Source organism: Mercenaria mercenaria, chromosome 9 (assembly GCF_021730395.1).
Source record: "Mercenaria mercenaria strain notata chromosome 9, MADL_Memer_1, whole genome shotgun sequence".
NCBI classification, from domain to species: domain Eukaryota; kingdom Metazoa; phylum Mollusca; class Bivalvia; order Venerida; family Veneridae; genus Mercenaria; species Mercenaria mercenaria.
The window spans coordinates 83,809,774-83,835,047 of NC_069369.1; the positions used below are offsets into that span (position 1 = coordinate 83,809,774).

The 25,274-nt window shown below is 32.5% G+C and overlaps 1 protein-coding gene across 1 annotated transcript in view; it reads right to left on the minus strand.

Moving 5' to 3' along the window:
• The window catches only part of LOC123547618 (octopamine receptor 1-like), a 226,450-nt gene extending 206,330 nt beyond the window's left edge, over positions 1-20,120 (minus strand). The window contains exon 1 of the mRNA XM_045334871.2: positions 19,912-20,120. The gene's annotated coding sequence lies outside the window, so the exon portion shown is untranslated. The remainder of the gene's footprint in view (positions 1-19,911) is intronic.
• Positions 20,121-25,274: the final 5,154 nt, after the last annotated feature.

Here is a 25,274-nt window from a genome sequence, read left to right on the forward strand (position 1 = left end):
TTTTCAATGCACATTTTGCATGTTCAGTCACAGACTTGACCTTACCACTTTTCATGTCATTTGTACCAAGGTGTATTACCACTGATGCAACTTTTTCATCTTGTTTGAATTTTGTTTTTGCTATTAAAGAATCAACATCGCTTAGTGTTTTTCCTGAAAAAGAAATGTTTTTGATATTGTCATTTTTAACGTGACATCTGTAATTAAGTATTCACATTCAGTATGTTCTTATCTACCATACGATCAAAATTCAGCAAAATAGGAACAAATATTCAGATTTTAGAGCTCTTTTCCGGGTATCATTTAATACTCCTCGTATAATAACAATAAACGTGAATATCTGTTCAACTGTCACGTTTTCCTAGCTGAATAGTAGTGTAGACCTACATGGCGATAAGAGCGGCTGTTATTACACATTATGCATTGTACTTAGACATTTTACCACCAAACTTTTCACATATTTTATTTGCAAGAAAGATCATTTTAAATCGGACTATACACCTATGATGTGGACCGAAAGCCGTCAATGCCTCTTTAAACCGATTGTAGGCTAGTACTATTCAATGATCAATGTAAAGTAACATGTTATAAACGAATTCAAATTGATCAGACATTCTTGTATAATCTTGGTATATGTAAATAAACAATAATATAACGATATTCTCAGCTTACCAGCTTACCTTAAATTCACAGTAACAATTCAATTTTAGCCAACTTTGCAAATAATCGCGTGTCAATAAACTTTGATTTTGTTAAAGATAGTTAGTTTTAAATGTTTTATGTGTCGATAACATTTTGATAAAGTCTTTCATGAATTGAGAACTTTACCAACTTTGATAGGCTAGCACGTATGTAGATGACAAATATATATGAAACTGGTCTATTTGCGATATAGAAGACAATTCGGTATGTAATTCTACTTTAGCTGATTGCTTGTATCAATTAAAAAGCCATTCCTGTGAAATGCATCGCAAAATGCACACTGTACAGAATACATTGATAATCAGCATAGAGAGTATCTGTGATACACTACAGAATTTTGTTAATCCAAATCACTTGAAAGGGTTAGGAAGCACATCTCTCTTGATGATTATATAGAGGTATGGAAAGTTATTATTATGACAAAAGGGTATTATGTACCAGTCTAATATTTCATCAAAACAGTATGTCTAACAATATAACCATTATTCATCATTTTAAGCGTACATTCTTGGCAATATTTTAATTTAGACACATGGTCTAATATATAGGGTTCGCGAACCAGCGAATCTCAAGTTAATTTATCATCACGATAGAATTCGATTTTTGGCCGTAAATCGCTATCTTGAAAATAAATTATTTATGACTTTTACCATCGTAGTTGACACAATGAGCTATATTTTGACACGTGTTGTATATTTTAAGCCATTTGCATGAAACACATCGATATGCTGCATATTATCGTCATTTTTCTTCTGTATCTTTCAGATTTGTAGTCAGACCCATCATAGCTATCATTTACAAGTTCACACAATACAACAATAATTAACGAATCAAGTTTCCTTTCAAAATTCTGACGAATTGTCTGGAATTTTATGAGAATTAAAGGACCATAAAGCTTTAATTTAACACCATGAATACCTTTTAAAGAAATTAAATCGGAATAATCTTACTGGTTATAATAAAGGAAAAAACCAAAGCAAGAATCAGAGCTAGCAGAAGCTAATACGAGTTCGCTAAAACACTGACTTGCTACAATTCCGATAACAATTGTCGTTCCAGTTATTTTAGAAAGCATCTTCAGTAGTTCAGGGATAGAAATATCACACTGGCATACAGAAAAAATATATCTATCCTAGGTGTAAAGAAATCAAGGTTTTTCTGTACTGTAAAAGTCTCGAAGTGTGGGATGCACAAATAGTTCCTGTCAATTTCAGTTACTTTGTCTATGAGTAATTTCAAAAAGAGGTATGTTTCATTTAAAGGACCACGATGATTTTAAGTTTAAATTAAAGCGCAGAAAATATGCATAACTATATACATGTAGTTAGAACGACAGGGCGTTATATGCTGATAAGTCATAAAAGTGACATACAGAAACAAACAAATTCAAAAAGATTTTCTACTCGGTTGATGAAATATTCCAAATTATGGCAATATCGAGATATTAATTATCGAAAATAGAACAAAATCAATTAAATAGTTTTTTTATGGTAAAAACTAAATATGCGGCAGCCACTTTATAACCAAAACAATTATGATTTGATTTTAATCATTATTGGTGCTATTCTCTATATCTTTATTACAATACTGGCAAATCTGTATACACACGATGTTTAATAATACTATCAGACACGAATCAGCTTTTAGTCAAATGACTTGCATGTCGTATCCGCCTGGTCCCTTTTTGAAAGCAATTTCAAATAACATAAAAGCGATAAACACTGCCAATTACCCAACGTAACTGTGTTTACCACTTCTTGTGCTGTCAACTTAAAACTGGCTGATACCACGATGTGGGCACTTATAATTGCTATTAAGATAAAGCAAAACAAGCAAATACAAGTTTTCGGTTAATGCTCTAGATTTCAGTGTTATTAGTATAAAGTACAAGTATAAAAGATAACATTTAAATAACTAAAATAATACTTATTTTTGTCTGCCTGTGACATTTTTGTTCGTGTTAAACTTCATGAAAGATTATTTATATATTATAGGTCAGTTTAAAGTGTGTTTTCATTTTTTATTCAGAATGACGAATGCACGCATTTTAGGGGGCGGGTGTTAATACAATATATTGGCAACATATTTTGTACTGGTAACAAACTAAAGCTCACGTATTAATATAGTTTAACTCTACTTCGTTAAATCTGCAAAGTTTTTACCTAAAAATGTTCATATAAACTTTTCAGTGTTTACTATTATTCTGTTTGACTATTAGCTGAAATGCGTGATTCACGCAAATATGCATTTATTGTCCATATTGACATATTCCTGTCAGTCCGATGCAAAACATTGCATTAATTTCATATTGGAAATGTCATTTTCATCTTCCTGATTTACATAATCAGGTTATGTACTGACTGTTAAGAGAATGGAGAAACTTTGCCGCAATAAAAACGTCTAGTCCAATTTAAAACAATGCGAAATAATTATACTATGAATCTATTCAAAATCATCCAATTCAGAGGTACCGCATTAAACTTGAAATCGTCAAATTTATAACTAACTGCGCCACCAGATGAACTGATGGGAACCAGCAAACAATTGACACGTCATACAGTGACAAGATGTCTAAGCAACTGAAACACGTGCATTTTATTTGCGTTATAGATTGTAGAAAATTATTTGCAGTTTGATGAACAAACATACCTTACATCATATGGCAAACACTGCATGGAGTTTTAATACCACAAATTGTTTACTTAGAGGTTATGAAACAGCTTGTATACCGGTATTGTGCAACGTTTTCAAGAAATATCTTACTACGATGCTTTTTCATTTTTTGCTATAATTATCCAACAATGTTTTTGATTATATATAAATCTAAACAGAAAGATAGTCTACAATCATTAGCAAATATGACAGAGATGCATAGAATAATACATAAGCAATAATTCTGATTCCTAATACTTGACCTATATTTCACATCAATTAAAATGGAATGCATTATTTGCACAATACTACAATTAATGGTATGGAGGAACAAGCAGATTTATGGACGATCGGAAGGATGGGCAAATTGCATTATCACAATTATATCCACACTGAGATTTAAAACAGGGACACAGCTTCAATAGCAATAGCCACGTTCCAAGAATGTTTTCTCCCAATCAGGGAAACTCTACACTAAATGCACATACATAGTAAAATAGACAACATTGAGAAATTAAACATGTAAAGAAAAACACTGGGAAACAGTCTGCGACACAAGCATCTGTCAGGGGATTAAATTAGTTTATGCATCGGAACTTACTTCTAAACCGCAGCTTGCCCCAAAGTCTTAAGGTAGTGTAAACTATTTTCCTACGAATAATAATTATCTCACGTTGTCTTAGAATGAAATAACGCAACGCCATATCTTAGCTTTACACTGGTGTAACAACATTTTGACGTACAAAAAGTTCGTGTGCTCAGGTCCCAGTCACAACTACACCCTCTCGCACGACACCATTGCGAGAGAGAGAGAGAGAGAGAGAGAGAGAGGGGGGAAGAGAGAGAGAGAGGGAGGGGGAGAGAGAGAGAGGGGTAACTCACAGACACAGGCATACCTGAATCGAAGACCGTTTAAATCGGATAATTACCTGCCTGAAGAAAATAACTGACAAAGTGAGATGTTATTCATTTTATTATGATTTTATTTGTGTGTTTGTTTGTTTGTTTGTTTTGGGTTTAACGCCGTTTTTCAACAGTGTTTCAGTCATGTAACGGCGGGCAGTTAAACTAACCAGTGTTCCTGGATTCTTGACAAGTACAAACCTGTTCTCCGCAAGTAAATGCCAACTTCCCCACATGAATTATAAGAGGTGGAGGACGAATGATTTCAGACACAATGAAACCAAATTCTGACCACACTGCGGTGTTTCCCTTTTTATTTAAAAGTGTAGTATTATTCAAACACTTTCTAACAAAGTCAGTTTTCACGACAATAAGGTCCTTATCAAATATATTCAAAGTAGAACAACACGTTTTATAAATAATAAATATTTTATTATTAGAGGAGTTTAAGAAAATTTCAGTTATGGTCGTAATGTTGTAGCTATACCCTGACCTCAACTTGATTACTGCTATATTATAATTTGATTTATTAACATTACCTTGTTTAACGTAACTAAAACAATAAATACACAGCCAAAATGCAGCATCGTTGGAATTGAAAAAAGAAATATTTAATGTCCCTTGCGAAACAAGAGGGTGTCTGTTACGAGTTCAGTCCGCCGCGATAAAAGAGAAATAAATACTTTTATGTTTCGAGGGGACATTGCCGCACTGAAGTAATGAAATAAAACAGTCAGCATAATGTGTTTACCAATAGCTTGCATGTGGCAAAGGAATTTCACTTGTCGCATAGCAGAAGATTTGATAATGTTTCACTCGAATATACACTTGGGGGCAGTCGGTTCCATATGATATTTCTTATGGATGAAAGTCATTGTCCATGCTCATGCTAATACATACGTTACGTCCTTTCAGCAGAAACAATAAATTAAAGAAAAAAAATGTGATGACTAATAATGAAGATACTGTTGATCAAAAAATATAATTGTATGCATAAACAGATTCATTTGTCTCACATTTCAAGACAAATGCAGTTGTAGAAACTCAGACATCTGATCTGATAGGTAACATTTTAACAGGGAATTGTAAAAAATTCATTTAAAGATATTTAAACATTCTTAGAAAAGAAAACAAGCCTATTTTAGAGGACAATGGTGAAATTGTGTTAAAACCGTACGGACGCATTCAATAGTAACCGTGTGCATTTCATCATCAAGATCATTTTAAATCAATTAAGTTCGGAAGTTATTATACATTTGCCCCAACAGGACTGTTTGCATGATTACCACGAAAGATAATAGGTAAGGGTAGATTTCTCGGAAGCACAGAACACCACAAATACAGCCTCAGAGCAACGCATTTGCAAAGTAGGCCCACAACAAAAAGAAGCCGTAACGGAAAAAAAAATATAGACAGGTTGCTTCAAAAATACAAGTAAATTTTAATTTTATGCAAAATATAGAAAAAGGGGGAAGAAGGGGTAGGGGGTAGATGTACTGTGATGTACTGGAGCAATATTGTCAAGTAAAACAACATGATACTTTGCAGAAAAAAGAGGTAATGCTTTAAAACAAACGTCACAATAATCATGTCATGGGGAACTTATTCTGAAAAAGAAAATCTGAAAACACGGAGCCAATTAATTTGTGTTAACATCAAGAAAATCAAGGCTTTCCCTGTTGGATATTCTTCCTTGTGTTTATATGATCTTATACATGTATATAGGGTTTGCGAACCAGCAAATCATACGTTCATTTATCATCACGATAGAATTTGATTTTTTTTTTCGCTGTCTTGAAAACAAATGATTTATGATTCTTACCATAGTAACTGACACAATGAACTATATTTTGATACGTTGTATATCTTGGGTCATTTGCATGAAACGCACCGATACACTGCATTATTGCCATTTTTCTCATATGAATATATATCTGTATCTTTCAGATTAACAACTATCATTCACAAGCTCATACAATACAACAATAATAATCAAAACAAGCTTCCTTCTAAAAGTTGGAATTCTATGAGAATAAAAGTAACATTATGCTATAATGTAAAGCAATGAATTCCTCTTTTAACAATTTAAATCTGAATGATTTTGTTAACTATAATAAAAGAAAAAAAGCAGGAATATGTGAGGGCAGAAGCTATACGAATTTGCTAAAAAAACTAACTTGATAAATTTCTATTGTCGTTCAAATGAGTTTTTAAAGTTCTTAATTTGATTACTTTCGGTAGCGTTAACCTCTATTCAGGGGTAAAAATATGACACCGGCATACAAAAGTATATTCATCATAGGTGTAAAGAAATTGAGGTGTTACTGTACAGAAAAGTTCTTGAAGTGTTGGATGCACGAATATTTCGTGCTATGTTCAGTTACTATGTTTTTCAGCTGAAGCGTAAGATTAGCCATTCTAGGTTGTCTGCAATGCTGAATACATAACACACACTATTTGCACGCACACAAACTGAATGCCATCCTGCCCACCCATTCATCGTTTGAAAATTCCTTGATTTTTAATTCTTATCGAAACGTTAATGTTATTTCAATAATGAACAATACACTGTGCCTGACTACAGCACGAAATAAAATATGACGACATATACACTATACCTGGATATCAATCAGTTATATGGGCAATATAAGTATAATGATTCTATGTGGACAAGGATATGATAAATGTATATCTCTTTTAAGCAGCAGTGTATAGTATTTACCTTTCATTCTACTACAAATCAGTCAACTTTAATTCCCCTATATTGTCCAATAAAGATACATAACATACACTCATTTTTGTTAAACAGCCGCTTGTCTGAATATTTGCAATTGGTGATGTAAGTATTGTCCGTATTTAACTTTGTATGTTTTTAATATGAAGCTGATAATGATTTATTTTCTGTTATACAAGGAATGAATTCAAAAATTCTGTATTAATGCCTTTCTGAAATACTTTTTTAACTGTGTCTCCACAAGGAATGAATTCAAAAATTCTGTATTAATGCCTTTCTGAAATACTTGTTTAACTGTGTCTCCACAAGGAATGAATTCAAAAATTCTGTATTTATGCCTTTCTGAAATACTTGTTGTAGTGTAAGTAAATGTTATAGACGTCGCTGTACACACTGCTTAAATATTAATGAAGATAATTCATTTTCTAGTTCCATCAATTCATCTTGTTATAATGTTAGACATGATCTGTCATGCAATTCAACTGATGTTATTTATTTAATAACATGTAATAAATGTTTTAAACAGTATGTTGGACAAACGCACCAGCAATGTTCACAAAGAATGCATAGTCATAGATTTGATATCAATCATTATCCAGAAACTACTACTAATGTTTCTGAACATTTTAATTCTCAAGGACATACTATCCAGGATTTCTCTTTTATGCCCATTGATAAAGTAACTAATCCTTGGAAAAGGCTTTTAAAAGAGACTTCCTGGATGTACCGTTGGGCACTGTGTCTCCACAAAGAATGAATTCAAAAATTCTGTATTAATGCCTTTCTGAAATACTTGTTATATATGTATATTTTATTACTTGTATGTATTCCATAATCAGTTTTTACTGGTGCCATTCCTTAATCATTGCACTTATACTGCATTTTTTCACCAGTTTTTATGTATCATACTATGATCCTGTTGACGTCACTTCCTTTGTTATGTTTATTTTGAACCCTGAAGAAGGCTATGTAGCCGAAACGTTGGTTAAAAATAAAGTGACTTGTTTTTTAAAAAGTTTTTGTAGTTTTGACTACTTTTAATACTTATATTCTGTTATACAGATCGCATTTCGAGAAATACGCAGTTCCTTTACACACACAGTCGCCCAGATTTCAACGGCTATATCTTATCTTAGTTTGGTGCCTATATTTCTTTAATGGAGAGGAGCAACACTGAACATTTCCATCTTCTTTGAAATATTTGAAATTAGGCTGGTGGGGATTACTTTTATCTACACTGTACCGTGACTTTGGAACACGGCGGTGTTAAGAATGAGGTAAGGTGTACACCATGAAACGTTTTGAGCTCCCAAACTGACCGTTCCAAGGCGGTGCCCAGCTGTGTTCCTTTATTTGTCCGTTTTGTCCACGTTTTTACTTTGTATGTGTGTTGGTTGTATGCACGTTCTCGTGCGTGCCGTAAGTTGCGGTTTGGGGAGACTGCGTTTTTGGTACGTGGCATTCCCAGTTAGATATTTATCTCTTATTATTATATTTTCGCATTACTTTACATCGTGTTGAATAGATAAAAGGAAAGTAAAAAATCGATCCATTTTATACTCTCAATAAAGGTACTTTAACGTTACAGAAAAACGACTACTTTAAGTGGTTAAATAATTCTGTTTTCAAAACTTAAGTAGTGAAAATTGTTAAAATTGGCGTACTTTCAAAGATTTCGATTGGGAAATACCATGAAACCATATAACATATGCAAAACATTACCTTATGCCTTTTTTTTTTGTTTCCCACTTACAAAATGGTCTTACATTTTTATTATTCCAACTATTCATTTAAAACAGAATCGTTGTTAAAACACTGTTGTACAAGAACGTGCCTATTAGTAATTTCCAGAAGAAAAATAATGTAAATCAAATGTTTCATTTAAAAGTCAATAATGTTTTTTTAAGTCTATTTAAAAGGCACAGAGAATATGCATAATTATATATATGTAGTCAGAAAGGCAGACCGTTCTATGCAGTATGCAGATTCATATAAAGATGCATTTAGAAACAAAAAGATTTAATAAGATTTTCTTTTGTGTTGATGAAATATTCCAAATCATGGCAATATCGAGATATTAATTACCGAAAACAAGACAAAATAAACTAATATTTTTATGGCGAAAACTAAATAAATGACAGCGACTTTATAAACAAATAATTAACAAAACAATTATGATTTTAATCGTTACTGGAGCTATTCAGTATATCTTTATTACAATACTGGCGAATCTGTATTACACACGGGGTTTAATAATACTATCAGACACGAATCAGCTTTTAGTCAAATCACTTGCACGTTGTATCCGCCTGGTCTTTCTATCATCCCTTTTTGAAAACAATTTCAAATAACGTAATAGCGAAACATATTGCCGAGCATTTTAATAGTTTTATTCAACGAGCTTAATAAATCCAATGTGGAAAGTCACAAATGTAATATTCTTTTTATCACATGTAAGCTCTTCCAGTCGAAACATAAAAAATTCTATTTTCTTTAACTATTATAAACAATTTAATTTGACAAACGTCTCCGATACTTTAAACGACGTCGACGTCAAAGCTTTATTACACTATAGTGTATTATCATAGGTTGTTAGATGTGTATGGAGAAATATGCACAAGTTCTGTAGCGAAAATATAGCGCGTCTTTAGGAGCGCAATATTATTCCGCGCAAGAACGAGTGCATATTTCTTGATGCAAATCTAATAATATTTTTATTATATACGCATCAAAACTTAAAATTATTATATAAATGATAACAATTTGTTATTACGCCACAAAAAAAGTTGAAAATGTCGTTAAAGAACTTTTAAACGCGACAACATACAAGAAACTGACGTCACAAATGACGTCACACACCCGATATGAAATTTGAACGTCAGTATGGAAAATTTTTGACGTTTCATGTTCCATTGAAAGTTAACAGAGTTATTAAATGGGTATGTAATAATCAAAATTATGTAATGGCTTTATTTCATTCCCGCGACGTCAAACATGTGATAAACGCACGTAACTATGTTAATCACTTCTTGTGCAGTTTCAATTTAAAACTGGCTGATACCATGACACACGCAAATACATGTTTCCGTTAATAGTCATACATTTCAGTGTTTTTGCTTAAAGTACAAATATAAAAGAAAATACTAATAGCACTAAACTAATCATTTTGTTCTCCTTTCTTACTTGGTATTATCTGCCTGTGACATTTTTGTTAGTGTTAAATTTTATGAAAGCTTATTTATATGTAGGTCAGTTTAAAGTTTTTGTCATTTGTCTGGGAAGTTACAATGTCAGTGCTTATTAGCGGTTGTTATTACTTACAATATATTGGCATTAAACTTATACTGGTATCAAACTTATACACTGGTATCAAACTCAAATTCATGTATAAATTGTGAACAATTGAAATGGTCTTAAAACTACTTCCTTTAGACCTAAAAATATAAGTACATACTATATTAGATCTATAAACTTTAATGTTTCCAGATATTCTATTTACTATCAGTTGAAATGAGTGATTCATGCAAATATGCATTTATTGTCCGTATTGACATATTCCTGTCAGTCCGATGCAAAATATTGCAATCATTTCATATTGGAAATGTCAGTTCCATCTTCTCGATTTACATAATTACATTATGATCTGACTGTTAAGAGAATGGCGAAACTTTGCCACAATAAAAGCGTCCATTCCAATTTAAAACAATGCGAAATACAATTTCTATGAATCCATTTAAAATCATTTATTTCAGAGATACCGATCTAAACTCGAATTCTAATATGACCAGACGTGCTTAAGTCATCACAACGATATTACGTTAACGTCACGTCGACGTGACATTTAGGGCCATATACGCATCCAGAAATAGCGCTTTCAAATTTTACATAAAAACGTGTTTAAAACGAAATGTCACATAGCACAACTGTTTCGATCAACTTACACACACACTGGGTTGGCAATTCGCTGTGCCGAATAATTCGCCATCATTTGCGCTCTAATTGAACTATTCCGCAAGATGTATTACCATTTCCGGTCCTGGCGTGTATAAACACAGAAGTGTGACGACCAACCATTCGCGAAGAAAGAGTTCTATCACATTTGAATTAATTACAATTAATGACGTATTAGAATAATTTATAGCAAAACAGTCTTTTAACACCATTTATACACTCCGGCGATTATACGTCGTACGAAATAATTCACTCGACGTATAAACTCCCATCGTGTATAAATAATGTTAACGTTAAAAACACTGTTTTGTTATAAGTTGTTTCTTAAATAGGCAAATTTACCACTACTTGCGCTGGTACCCGTTATCAGATGGACAACAAAACCTAAAACACCAAACACTTGACACAGCATACAAGATGTCTAAGGAATGGAAATAAGGTACACGTAAATTTCATTTATCTCGCCTCCTGCAAGATTCTTGCATTTCTGTTGGTCAACAGACGTCACGTAGAGACAGGATATATTCCATATCCTGCAAGTACATTTCAGATATGAACTTTGATTAAAACAAAATGGCTGCCGCATCGCTGATGTACTTGAATCAAGTCTGATTATTAATTAACTCCAGCGATAGATATCGTTTCCGAGAGTAAATTTAGTGTTTTCTTGCCGTTTTCATTTTACTTAGTTTAGGCTCGTGAAGTTTGACAAACGTTAGCCGTAAAAGCGGAATAACTCTGAAAGGGAAACACGGATGTTGAAAATCGTAAAACAAAGGAACTGACATATTTGTTACTCAGCAGTTTGTTGTAGGATCATTTCATCTACGTGCAAGATAAAGGATTTAACAGGAAACGGGATGAAAGCCGAATTTTCAAGATATTTCTGACATCGTGAAATCCGGTGATTTTCGAAAGGATGGAACAGAAAGCTGTTTTGTGTTTCTGATATAAACCAGTTCATAACCTGTGTAAATGAGCTTTTGTGTTTTGTGATTTAATCAAAATACAGGTCATTGTGCATTTTATGGCTGGTGTTAATCAACTATAAACAAAACATGATGACCGAACAAATGATTGCAGGATTCCAGTCTGCATTGTAAGTAGCATTGACCTTTGTTAATTTACAAAATGTGTCGATTATAGCATGTAAGTAAAGGGTAGTCGGCAAGATAAAATCGTTACACAGCTTGTTGGGGACAGGGTACGGGATATACGCTGTTTCGAAAATCCATATCAGTATTTAAGCGAAATTAACCATTATGTAGTTCAAATCCAAAAGGAAAAGCCACTCGCAAAGCATGCTGCCGCCCTTATAATACTCAATGTGGAAATAGTGGTACATGTTTACATGTATTCCAGATATGAGATATGTAATTTAAAGATATAAAATATAAACATTACAAGTAAAAAGTAAAAAAAAAACAGAAGTAACTCACAGACACAGACAAACATGAAACGACGACAGTTTAAATACAACCATGAACAAAAGAAAGTAACTGAAAAAATGAAATGTTATTTATGTTATTATGCAATCATATACCGACCACATTGCAGTTTTCCCTAATTATTTTAAAGAGCAATATCACTCAGACACTTTCTAACAAAATCAGTTTTTACGACAATAAAGTTATTATCAAATATTCACAAAATAAATCGATTTGTTTTATAAATTATTTCAATACGTAGAAGAGTTTATAAACTTTCAGTTATGGTCGTGGTGATGTAACTTGTTTACTGTAATATTATATTTTGATTTATTCATGTACAGTCAAAACTCAGCATCTTTTGAACTGAAAAAGATAATAAATGCCCCTTGCGAAACAAAAGAATGAATGTTATTAGTTCAGTTCGCGGCGATAAAAGAGAAACAAATACTTTTATGTTTCGAGGGGACATTGCCGCACTAAAGTTATGAAATAAAACAGCCAGCATAATGCGTTTACCAATAGCTTGAATGCGCCAAAGGAATATCACTTGTAGCATTGCAGAAAATTAGCGATATGCACTTGGACGTGGTCGGTTCCGTATATGTAATTGCTTATGGATGAAAGTCATTGTACAGGGTCATGCTAAACCATACGTAGAAAGAATTAATGGAAAAAAGTGCTGACTAATAATAAAAATATTTTTGAACAAAAGAAATATGCACGAAGAAACTGATTCCCGTCTATTCATTTTAATTCGCATTTCAAGAAATTTACAGCAGTAGAAACTCTTAGAACAAAGTCAGTTGCACATATTGGTCAGACGTCTGAACTGATAGGTAACACTTTCACATGAAAACATAAAGATATTTACACATTCTTGGAAAGGTTAGATCAAAATATATTTACCGAGTGAACACCATATGGTCTGTGGGCCAGTTTCTGAAAGTCCTCTAGTTTTTCGATTTCGTAACCCAGAAATTAGGCAAAGGTTCATCCACTTCAGCCATTAATACATTCATTCCGGGATTGTTTAAGACCGGATGTCGCTTTCTGCCGTATGTCAAATAAAAATTATACTCATTTTAGTAAACCTTGTGTATGAAAAATGCGGAATTCTCTCTCTTTGAAAGTATTGTTGGCTACACACGAATTCTTAACAGATTGTTTCAATACTGACTTTCAGATATTAGAGTTTTGCTTATGTAACTGTTCTAAATCAATTAAAGCTTCACTGTAACAATGTTTTCCAAATTTTGACGATTTCTACCAAAATTTAGGGGTCAAAATACCCCACCCACCCGAGCTACATTTTTTCCATTTTAAATAACTCATAAATTTATCAAAATTACTATATTTTTTAATAAGACATCATCAAGTAATTGTGTTAAGATTCACAATTTTATATATTTTCATGAGAAAATATAAAATATTGCAATCACTTTAGGTTATAGACAACGTGCATGCAAATGTAATACATATAAATCACATGCTGTTTCTCAATAAATCAAGCCTATTTGTGTTTCATTCAGAAAGGTTTTGGGTACCAATAACTTTCTTCTATTTTAGATGTCAAAGTAAGCTTACATGTATAATTTTGACCTTTATTTGATAAAGATACTTTAAAATGATAGCATAAAGATAGCATATATTTAATAGCATTTTATGGATTCTGCTTCAAAAGATAGCATATTGATTATTAACAATAGACTTGGTTACAGTTTGTACGCAGTCTGAATATTTTTGTCTTTCATTCAAAATAACGTGAGGGTATCTAAGAATCAAATGTACGTTACCTAGGTTTTAGTTTATACTAATTTGTTATAGCTCGATTGTAATGAAAGCTTCAAGCCTTTTGAAACCATCTTTGAGTCCGCTTCCTGGAGAAACCAATACTGGTGCCATATGAGAGGTCATGGTCGTGATCCTAGTGAGGCTCGAAACCAGAACAACTGGATAGAGCGGCCGGCACCTTATCCACTAGACCACCTCTCCTACCTAGGTTTTAAAGGTCACCTATTCAATTTTATATTTCGTATATAATTATTTTAGGCTAATACATAAATCATGCTTACTGACATCGCAAAGCACCAACTCAGTCAGTTTTTACAGCATTACAAAGATGAAATGAATAATATATTATGAAACATACGTTACCAAGATTACACAGAACATTAAGTTATATTAAAGCTACATTAAGTAACATTAAAGCTATTATAGTTTTGGGGTTTCGATGGACTTAGGCGGTTTCAAGACAGAGGATTTTATATTTTAATGCGTTGTTTTGATATTCACGGAAGGTAAGATTGTATTCTTCTCTGAAATTATCGGTTTATATGCATTATGTGTTCAAAGTTGCTGATGTAATTGCTGAAGTAAATAAACACGGCACATTTTGAACTTATGGAGCATCATACATATACAGTACACCATGGGTACATGTAGTGAAACAAATGACACTTTTTGTAAAACATGCTTTTTAAAATAGTTCTGTTTCTGACCATGATGATTTTCAAATATCACTTAAAATGTGGGACGGAATTACTGAACTACGAATTCATATTACATTCCGTTAACGGAAACATAGATAAGACTCCTTGTTCATATCCTGGTTGTGGTATCATTATTGTCAGTTCTGCGTTCTTACTAAAATTCAATATTCTATTTTCAAAACTATTAACAAATACAAAGAAACTAGTTCGTTCAAAAATTGGTGTATTTCAACTGTTACATTTAGATTACCTTGGTATGTAACTGCGTTTCAACCATTAATTTTAGTAACTACCTTAATCTAATTTCGGTAACGTATGTTTCAGAATTACACAAGAGGACACATTATAACACCTATGTACACCATATGACAGAAATATACTCTAAATTTTGATATGAGAGGTTGCGGGGAGTCACTTTTCGGTATCAGTATCAGAATAAGTTCATCATACACGTATAAATGCATATGTACTTTCTTACAGAGTCTGTACTATTTGCTTGGAAAACGCCAGTGGTATATTGATATCTTCATGACATATCTGTAAAAACTCTTTTTAGTTAAGTGCTTTATTCCGTAGTAAAATCATTAAGCTACATCCTAAAAGGGATTGAAACATACGTTACTTTAAATATTAATTACAACAATACCAAAAATTATTGCTCATACAACCAAATAAAAAAAACGAAAAAAAAAAAACAGATACGATACACGACTTTTTTATTCCAGGATTTGCTCAATTTATACTGCGAAGCTCTGTACTACCTGTTCATTATGTCAAGCAAATGCATGACTACAGATATATTCATAACAGCTTTGCACTATTTCAGAGGAATACGCATTGAAAGGATTTTGTTGAATGATGTATGATATATCTGACAATTTCTATTTCAAACAAAACAGATAAAACTTTAAAGCACAACCTAAAGGTACATCAATATATATGCATCTTAAATTGCTTTGATAGGTTTAGAACTGTATATGCTCATTTCTAGGATACACTGTATATGTAACATCTATCAGGCAGCCATTCTGATACAAATTAATATTACATTTTAGCTACATTCAAAATCCTTTGAATGAAAATTGAGAGTAACATGTTTAGTTTTAAAAGAAATAAAAGCAGTATTTAAATCATATTACTATTATGTCTTTTATGGTATGCATTTTGAAAATGGCACCATCTGGAATAAAACAATAGAAGTAGTTCATATTGGTAACGTAGTTTTCAATTGAACATTATAAATCCTTTTAAATGTTTAAAAAGACATAAGTGTTTGTACAATGATCTTTTTCACTACCTCAGAAGAAAGTGACAATTTCATTATATGTTCCATTCTCCATTTCTCATTATTCTACTAGGATACACTGTATATGTAACATCTATCAGGCAGCCATTCTGATACAAATTAGTATTACATTTTAACTGCATTCAAAATCCTTTGAATGAAAATTGAGAGTAACATGTTTAGATTTAACAGAAATAAAAGCAGTATTTAAATCATATTACTGTGATGTCTTTTATGGTACGCATTTTGAAAATGGTGCCATCTTGATTAAAACAATAGAAGTAGTTCATATTGGTAACGTAGTTTTCAATTGAAATTATTTTAACTTCTATTACAGCAATGATTACTTAAATCTTATCCATATGTATGTTTGCAAACTTACTTTTGGCGACCAGTTTGAAAATGACAGGACAGTATCTTTATTAGATTGATCTGGATAAGCAAACTTCAATCCTTGGAAACTTATTTGGTTTGTTTTATAATACTGAATATCTAAACAGTAGTAGCTTATCAATATTTGTACATGTAGCCGATTTCAGGTGGTCATTTTGTGAGCGGTAAAATCCTCTCTAACATGTTTCAATCAATATCAAGTGATTCGTGTTATAGTTTTGACTTTTAAAGAGCTACGCCTCTTTCATATGTGCATGTTTGATCAAATTTAAAGCAGTTATTTGGAAATTTTAAAAGTGGTGGCCGTCTTAATTTGTATAGTCTGCGTAACTAAATAACCTAATTTGTTGGTAGTTTAACAAACATAAATTTTGGGTGATTTAATAACTACGTACAAAATGACTACTAAGAAGACCTAAGCTAGCATAGAAGAGAACTAAAGTCATCAAAATATAAAAAACTTTTGTTGCATTAACTCATATGTATAATAATTTTGGATTAATTTGAAATAGCTGTCATCTTGAATAAAGACTTATATTGCTGGATCTGCTTCCATTTTGATGTTCTCCATAGGGAACTTCCATAAAACTTTTGCGGTCGTTTTAGTTTTTGCAATACTTTCATCATTTCTACTGCACTAGCAAAGAATAGGTCTGTCAGTATGCAATTCGGCCAGAAATAAAACATAAACCATAGGTTTAGCCAACTGACATTAAAGTGTAAAGGTGTCTGAAATTTTAGTTAATTATTCATTCATTTCGTTTTCTTTACTGTAAACATTAGGATTCTGTTCCTTTATAAAGGATTAAAAGTTCTAAAGATTTCCCGCATAAATATATGTACTAATGTGGTGGGTGGGGTACATCAACCCCTACTTTTTACATTTTATTCAGTATATAATACATATCGTAGCATTCTTTGACAACAAAAGTAAATTATTGATTATTTCAGGCATTAAATGATAAGATTTGTTATAAGAAATGTCGCATAAATGTCTCTTTTACCATCCAAATCAGCGATATCCCTATGCAATGCTAAATCGTATTTATTAGACATAAACGTTTTTAAAATCGTCATTAAATTTTACTGACATGTCGCTCAGACCGACATCCACCCTTCAAAGTTTCCTGAATGATAGTATAACATCATGGTATAGCTCAACCTTTGCCTAATTTCTGGGTTACGATTTTCAAAATTTTTGGCCTTGGCCCACGGACCAATAGGCAATAATTGCTGCGCCACTCGTGAGAATGTAAATTATGGTGTTCATAAGTGAAATATATTTCGTAAAATAAACCAATTTTCTTTATATTTCATGTTTTGACTATTTGCCCTTTTTTTACTACTTTCTTACCAGTGATATCAGTATTTGATATTTGTCACGGAGAAAAAACCCCAGATATATTGTACTCTAATATTTCCAGTTGTTCACTGAAAAGCATGTAATAAAGGCATATTGTAGAGGACAGTGTAAACTTAAATCAAAAACGTACGCACGCATTCAGCAGTAGCCGTGTGCCTTTCTTCGTTAAGATCCTTTTTTTTAAATCACTGAAGTTCGGAAGTTTGCCCCCAAAGGACTGTTTGCTTGATTATCACGAGACATCGATTTTTGTTCAGCGGAAGAGGATTGATAACATACAATGACATAATTATGAAAACTCATTATGTCATGAGCCTTCATACGAGAAAACATTTTTGTAGAGTCGTACAATTCTTTTTCAGGGCAGATTAAATATAAAAGACGTGCGGTCACATGATTAATAGTAATAATTATGAAAAGTTCGATCCGAAAAAGTGAAAACCCTCCATTAACTGATGTACTGGAGCTGTAGGAAATTCATTTCTTTGATATTTTAATGTAGAATGACTTGATACTTAACAGAAAAGAGAGCTAATGCTTTAAAATCAAAATCAAAGCAATCACGTCATATGGAACTAATTGTGAAAGAAGATCTGAAAGCATGGAGCTAATTTATTTGTGTAAATATGAAGCAAATCAAACTCTTATGTCACTGATTGGCTAAATTTACAATAGATTATGTAATCCTTTTTTAAAACATATTTCATCTGGACAGTTGTATATTTAAAACTAATTATGACTGAGATTTGTTAGGGTTAAATATCTACTATCGCTATTTCCCTAATCAAAGCAGTCACATTTGGATATCATTCTGTCCAGAAATACAGGTTTTGTCCGTTATTATTTACAGTTGAAACTCGATATCTCAAACTCGCTTAGCTAAAAATTCCGGCTATCTCGAAGATATTTTCAAGTCACGTCTCGAAAACACGTGCACAAAATACCATTCTAAGTCGAATTTCGGTTGTCGCGAACTCAAACGCTTGATCCCTTGGAATTCGAGTTTCAGCTGTATTTGTAAATAAACAAGCGGGGCTTTTGAGCCCTCAGTTTTAATGACAATGCCATAAAAGCGTAGTAAAAGTAATGTTAACTATCATATTTCATATATTATCATATTATTATTAAAGATATGAACAAAGAGATAAAAACAAACTTAGAATGGTTAGATTATGCTAGACGAATATGTTTTACTGTAAAGTCAATTAATTTCATGTTTACATGCATTATGATGATTTTAGACAAAACCGGTTTGTCTTTTCACACGACGTCTTAGATTTTACACACATGGTAACATTATTTAATTTCTTTCGTCGTTATGATTTTATTTTGTAGGATATGGCAACCATCAAATCCAGAATTATTTATTTATGAATAATATGGATTTAACTGCACAAAAGCCCTGCACAAATCTTAAATGCCTCCATACATATCAATCAAGAGTTCCAGGTAATATTTAAGCAATGCCAAGACAGAAACAATTCTGTAGACATTGCCAACACAAAAGGAATTCTGACAAATAAGTTTTTGCTAAATAATTGTCAAGCTCAATATAATTAACCAACTAAGGACACAAAATGTATTAGCGAAATGACATTGTTATATATAAATATATAACTCTTCTTGATTTAATCTTTTTGACTATTCAATTTATTAAACACAATTTATTAAACACTCTTAATACTATAATAATATCTTCATCAAATATTAAATTTAGACAAAAGATTTATAACGTTCTTTTTCACATGCAAACTGTATACTTATTTCGATCCATTTTGGTTAGTGTGTCTGAAGTTGTTTTTTTTGGCAGAATAATGAAATTAAAAATAAAAATATATATATATATATAAAAGAAGCATTAATCTTGAAGATTTGTATTCGCTATTATCAATGAATCCACTTTTATTAATATAAGAACTACTGGACGACAATTTGCATCTTTATACTGATGCATCTATTTGTGTGCACGTATTTCATACCGCTTGCAATAATGAAAAAAAACAGCTTACCTTGATCCAGGTATTAGTATAAGAAAATTTCCACAATCCACGTAGTGTAAATAAATTCACAGTCTTTGAGAATTTTGAGTGACCGCAATGCTCAAGTAGTATCCAATATATGCGTTCACTCTCTATCGCAGTTTCTTAGACAGGTTGAGAACAATCTACGAATTTTATTTCAAAGTTCTCCGTGACTAGTGGCATTATCCAGTGAGTTCTATCTAGCAACACACCTACTAGTTTGGAGTATTTTTACAGAATAAGACGCTGGTAAATTGCGCGTAAATTGATAATCAAATTTGATACGTTACGGTTAATTTCGGTTGAAGCATATAATAAGATATATAAGAGTTTTGTAGGTAAACCATGTCTATGATCTCTAGACACAAATTTTAAGATGTATATTAAATGCATATAGATAGAAAATAGAAAATATATTTGGCAAAAAATACCAATCTATTAAAATGACATTTCCCTTCATAAATTGAACCAAAGCCAACACTCGGCTGTATTTATCCACTGTATGTTACATATAAAGAAATAGATAAAACATTTTACAAAACTTTATGTTGTAGTTGCTCGATTCATGTAAAGACATTTGGTTACCATGTTTTCAGAATAGCAAATAAAGGTTTTATTAATAAATATGACTATAACAGATCATTATTGAGAGTTCTTAGGGAGGTAACTAGACATCCGAAGTATTTGATCCTTATTCAACAGAAATACATTGAGCGTAATGACATAGACAGCGATCGCTATATAATTAAAATGCTGTATCAGGTTTTAAAAGCTTATGAGTATTTATCCTTATTTTTCCCCCCCCCCCCCCCCCCCCAATCCCCTGCCCATTTTCTTTACTCAAACCACAATTTTATACCTTTCATATTATTAAAGATAAAAGGTAAGAGTAGATTTCCCGGAAGCACAGAGCATCCAAAACACAGCCATAGAGCCATGCATCGCAAAGTCGGCCCACAACAAAAAAATGCTGTAACGGAAAAATATTGTAGACGGGTTGCTTCAAATATCCATCAAGTACATTTTAATTATATGCAAAATACCGAAAAAGGGGACGGGAAGAGGTAAGGGTAGATAAAGGGACGGATGTGGAGCAAGGATGAATATTCAAAAGGGAAAGCCACATTCTTTAAATGTACTTGTTGATAGATATTTGAATCAACCCATCTACTATATCTTTCCTCTACTGTTCATATTTGCGGCCTACTATGCGATTTGTAGCTCTGGTTGCTGCTTTCAATACTTTCAAGAAATTTACCCTTCCTTCTAATTTTTCATACTGTATTCCTCGGTAAAAACCTGAATACGACTCTCTGTTTTATGCTGGTGACCTTATATTTAGGCAAAACATTATGCAAATACAACCTAGAAAGTATAGATTCTGAGTCAAAAGATATCTTTATTCTAGTTATTGTTTGAGTCGCGACACCGAGTCTTAACACGATTTTCTTCCTTTCGCTTTACTTCTCTGTATAATTAACATATAGTAGAATTATGCAAATAATCACGAGAACGGATTTTACATATGGTTGAAATAAACAGGGTGCCAAAAGTATTTGTCCCGATTACATGCTCTAAAGAGTAAGCCAGTTTTTAGTGAACGGTAAAGGTTAAGATTTATTGCGCTTCTTTTGAATTTCGAAGCTATCCAATTTGCATTTAATTTACATACTCGTAGCTGTTCTACAATTTCTACACATTAATGTCTTGAAAAAGAAATACTTGTATCACAATGGAGTTCATTACTGAAAATATCTTAGGAAAAAGAAACCTCTCCGAAAAAATGTAGTGACATCACAGAATTGTCCTTGTTCAAAATAAGACTACTATTATTTGCTTTCCTTAGAAAAACGTAACTGGAAAAACATCTAAGTTTTCGCAAGATCACTCCTACGCATTTGTAACCAGTCAGCATTTAATGTTTGAAAAAAAATGTATATTGGATTAGATAAGGTCTGTAAGATACGCTCTGAAAAAAATATTTGACAAGAGTGGAAACATACAATGTATATGCATTAAATTTTTAATTATCATACAGACAATGTTGTTGTCACAATTGATACCAGACAGAACCAAATGTTTTTCTGCAAGTAAGGATAACAAAATGTGCATAACTATTATAGTCTGCCTGTTTTCCCAACAACTGGTGGCTAGAAATCGCCTTTGATGGCATGTTTTGTTACTGCCCGACAGCAATGTCCAATGTTAACTTCATGAAAACTGGGAAACATTCAAGGTGGCTGTGACCTTTTGAAGGTCATAGAAATGTCAAAGTACAAGGTCAAAGATCACATAAGTTCATTTTTCTTTTAAAGGTTATGTTTTCCCATTCGTGCTCTTTTTTAAATAAATTCTGTCGGTGAAAATTATCCTTGAGATGTAATACAAACACAAACAATTATTTTGTGTAAATAAATAACATCTGATACCGAAAACAGTATAGAAGACTAAAATTTCATATGTACTGGCATTTTGTTGGCAAACTTAATACTTTCATGTTTTAGAAGCGAAACCTCTTGACATCAGAATACTTAAATGCTTCAAGATCAACCTTTTTTTTCAAAACCGTAATCGACTAATGCCACTTCAATAAAATCCTGAAAGAGGTCGCAAAAAATAAAGTAATAGATTTAGGTTATGAATGAGATATTATGAAATGCGTAAATCTGTTAAAGTAATTTCTAACCCTAACTTCGCATCAGCTTAACTAAGTTTTTACACATGAACCTAAGCTTTGAGTACTGATGAAAAACCCACCTAAGTCGAGGTACCGGGGTATTAGCCTGACATATACACTTGATTACACTTATTCAACTATCAGCAATTCACATTAAAATGTAGCATAAATGAATACACTTAACAGACGGGGTGGGTATATATGTAATTTTGCTCATCCTGAAACGTCTTTCTTTTGTAAAATGTAAACGTAGTGCATCTGACTACATTAAAGTACAGTTTTTAAAAAAATAGACCACTTTTTCACATACTAACTGTAACAGTGCGGCAAAGTTGTTTTTAAATATATATTTAGTATTTAATCTGAACTTTGTGCCAACTTTAAAGTAAACGTCAGTTTTCGCCTTATTGTCAATATGCTGGTGGCTTGTTTTGTGGGTCTGATTGAATTTCATCGGCTCGCCATGTTTCCTGGGATTTTATTCGTACATCATTATTTTCATAAGGAAGTGTGCATGTATCACCCAACGGTTGATCATGTTACATTTTACCAGTGCGTGTTAATATGCAATATATTGGCTTCATGCTGCAAAAGAAATTACTTTGTGAAATTAAGCCGCCTTTAGCATCCTTGCAAAAATAATTTTCTCTATACATTCTTGCACCAGCTTACATTTAAATGTGATAAATAATATTGTATTTATTTCCACTTACACGATTTACCACCCAGGGAAGAACACAGCGCATCGAAATTAGGAGAGAGTGCAGATAGTTATAATTAAAAAAGTTTGTTTTCTTTTCAACAGCATTTATTTTTAAGAACTGCAAACATACAATATGTAAATCAGAGAATAATTCTATCGTAGTATTGTTTAGCCCTTAGCCTGCTGGTGGCAAGTGATTCTGCCTCTGAGACCAGTGCAGACCAAGATCAGCCTGCACATCCATGCAGTCTGATCATGGTCTGCACTGTTCGCCATTCAGTCAGTACTTTTTGGTAAGCACCCCTTTTAACAGTCAATGGTACTGTCCAAACTGGAAGGTGGACAAGTTCATTATAAAAATGTAGCAGGGTAGGGGTTAAAGCGTATGAGAAATACAGATAGATTAACATTCGAACGGAATTGCACAAACATCTATATAACAAGGAGCAAAAGAGCGTGAACTTTTTATTGAGTACAACTGTTAATGGAGTCAAACCTAAATTTCAAATATGTTAAAAGTTATGAACGAAACTTGAGAAATGTTGTAAAATGAAAAATTCTCCTGGACAAATCCTACTTGCTCAATTTGACCAAGGCGGACAGAATCCCTCCCTTTGATCTTGTTGAATAAAAACTTCAGAAATAAATGAAGAAAAACAGACATGAAAAAAATAACATTTAAAAGATGTTTTTAAACGGGATTAAGTGAAAATTTGGCAAGGAGAAGATGTTTAAAGTTAGCTCAATTACAAATTAGATGTGTGTCCATAGGACACTGGTGCCCCCTTCCTGTCCATGACTCTAGGTGAAATAATTTTAAGATATTTGCAACTTAAACTTTTAAGCTCTTTATGTTTAATTTTCACTAAGTCAAGCACCATAACTCTGGTCTGGCTAAGTGAAATCCAAAACAGAAAAGCATGTGCACAACTTCACATGGTATATAATAATCCTACTGTTTTATGACTGTTTAGTCAAAAGTTTTTGAGATATATAGGACAAAAACATTTATGCCCTTATTGCAATAAATAATGTGTCAATGAGATATCTTCCTTTGCCAAACACTTTTTCCCATTGCATGTGTCGATTGGATACGGTTTCTTTGCAAACATTTCCTCCCATTGCAAAACATTATTTGTCAATGAGGTACGGTTCCTTTGCCAAGCACTTCCTCTCATGTATAATCAAAATTATTAGCTTAAAAATGTTTGGACAATGTGATCTACGTATACAGCTCTAGACCACAAAAACTCGTTTCCCAGGTATAAAATGCCACTAAGTGCAATTCGGGTAAAACTGTTTGAGAACAGGACTGAACTCAGTATTTATACCGAACCTCAGTTTCACATTGTTTAGGCAGCATATTTCCGGATGTGTGTGACATTAATAAGCACCCTTACGTGTCTATCAGGATGTTATTCTGACTTAAAGGACATGATGCCTCCGTAATGAAACCAGATAAGTACTTTCAATATCATTAACACAACTTTGTCGGGCTTTCGATTTATTTATTCATTGAACGGTATTTCCAGAAAATGCATGTATCAGTAGGAGTGTTGAAGGTAGATACTAAATTCAGTCACAAAACGATGATTTATGTTACTAAGAATTATTGCCAAATTTTACAGTAACATTAAAAGGATATTCAGGTATATTTTTAACCCTTAGCCTGCTTAATTTATAAAATGGACTGGTCCATCATTCAATTTGGGCAATACCATTTATTACTTGAAGGGGTGTTCATTGAAAATTTACTGACTGAATAGCGAACAGTGCAGACCATCCGTGCAGATTGATCTTTGTCTGCACTGATCGCAAAGGCAGAATCACTTGCCGCCAACAGGCTAAAGGTTAAAGAAAAAGGTATATTGCAGAGAAATGAATCAATGATTTGTTCATAGTAAATAAAAATATATAAACCGTTACAGAAGTTGTTTAATCGAGTACTGAATTCTTTAAAATTGCCGCTGT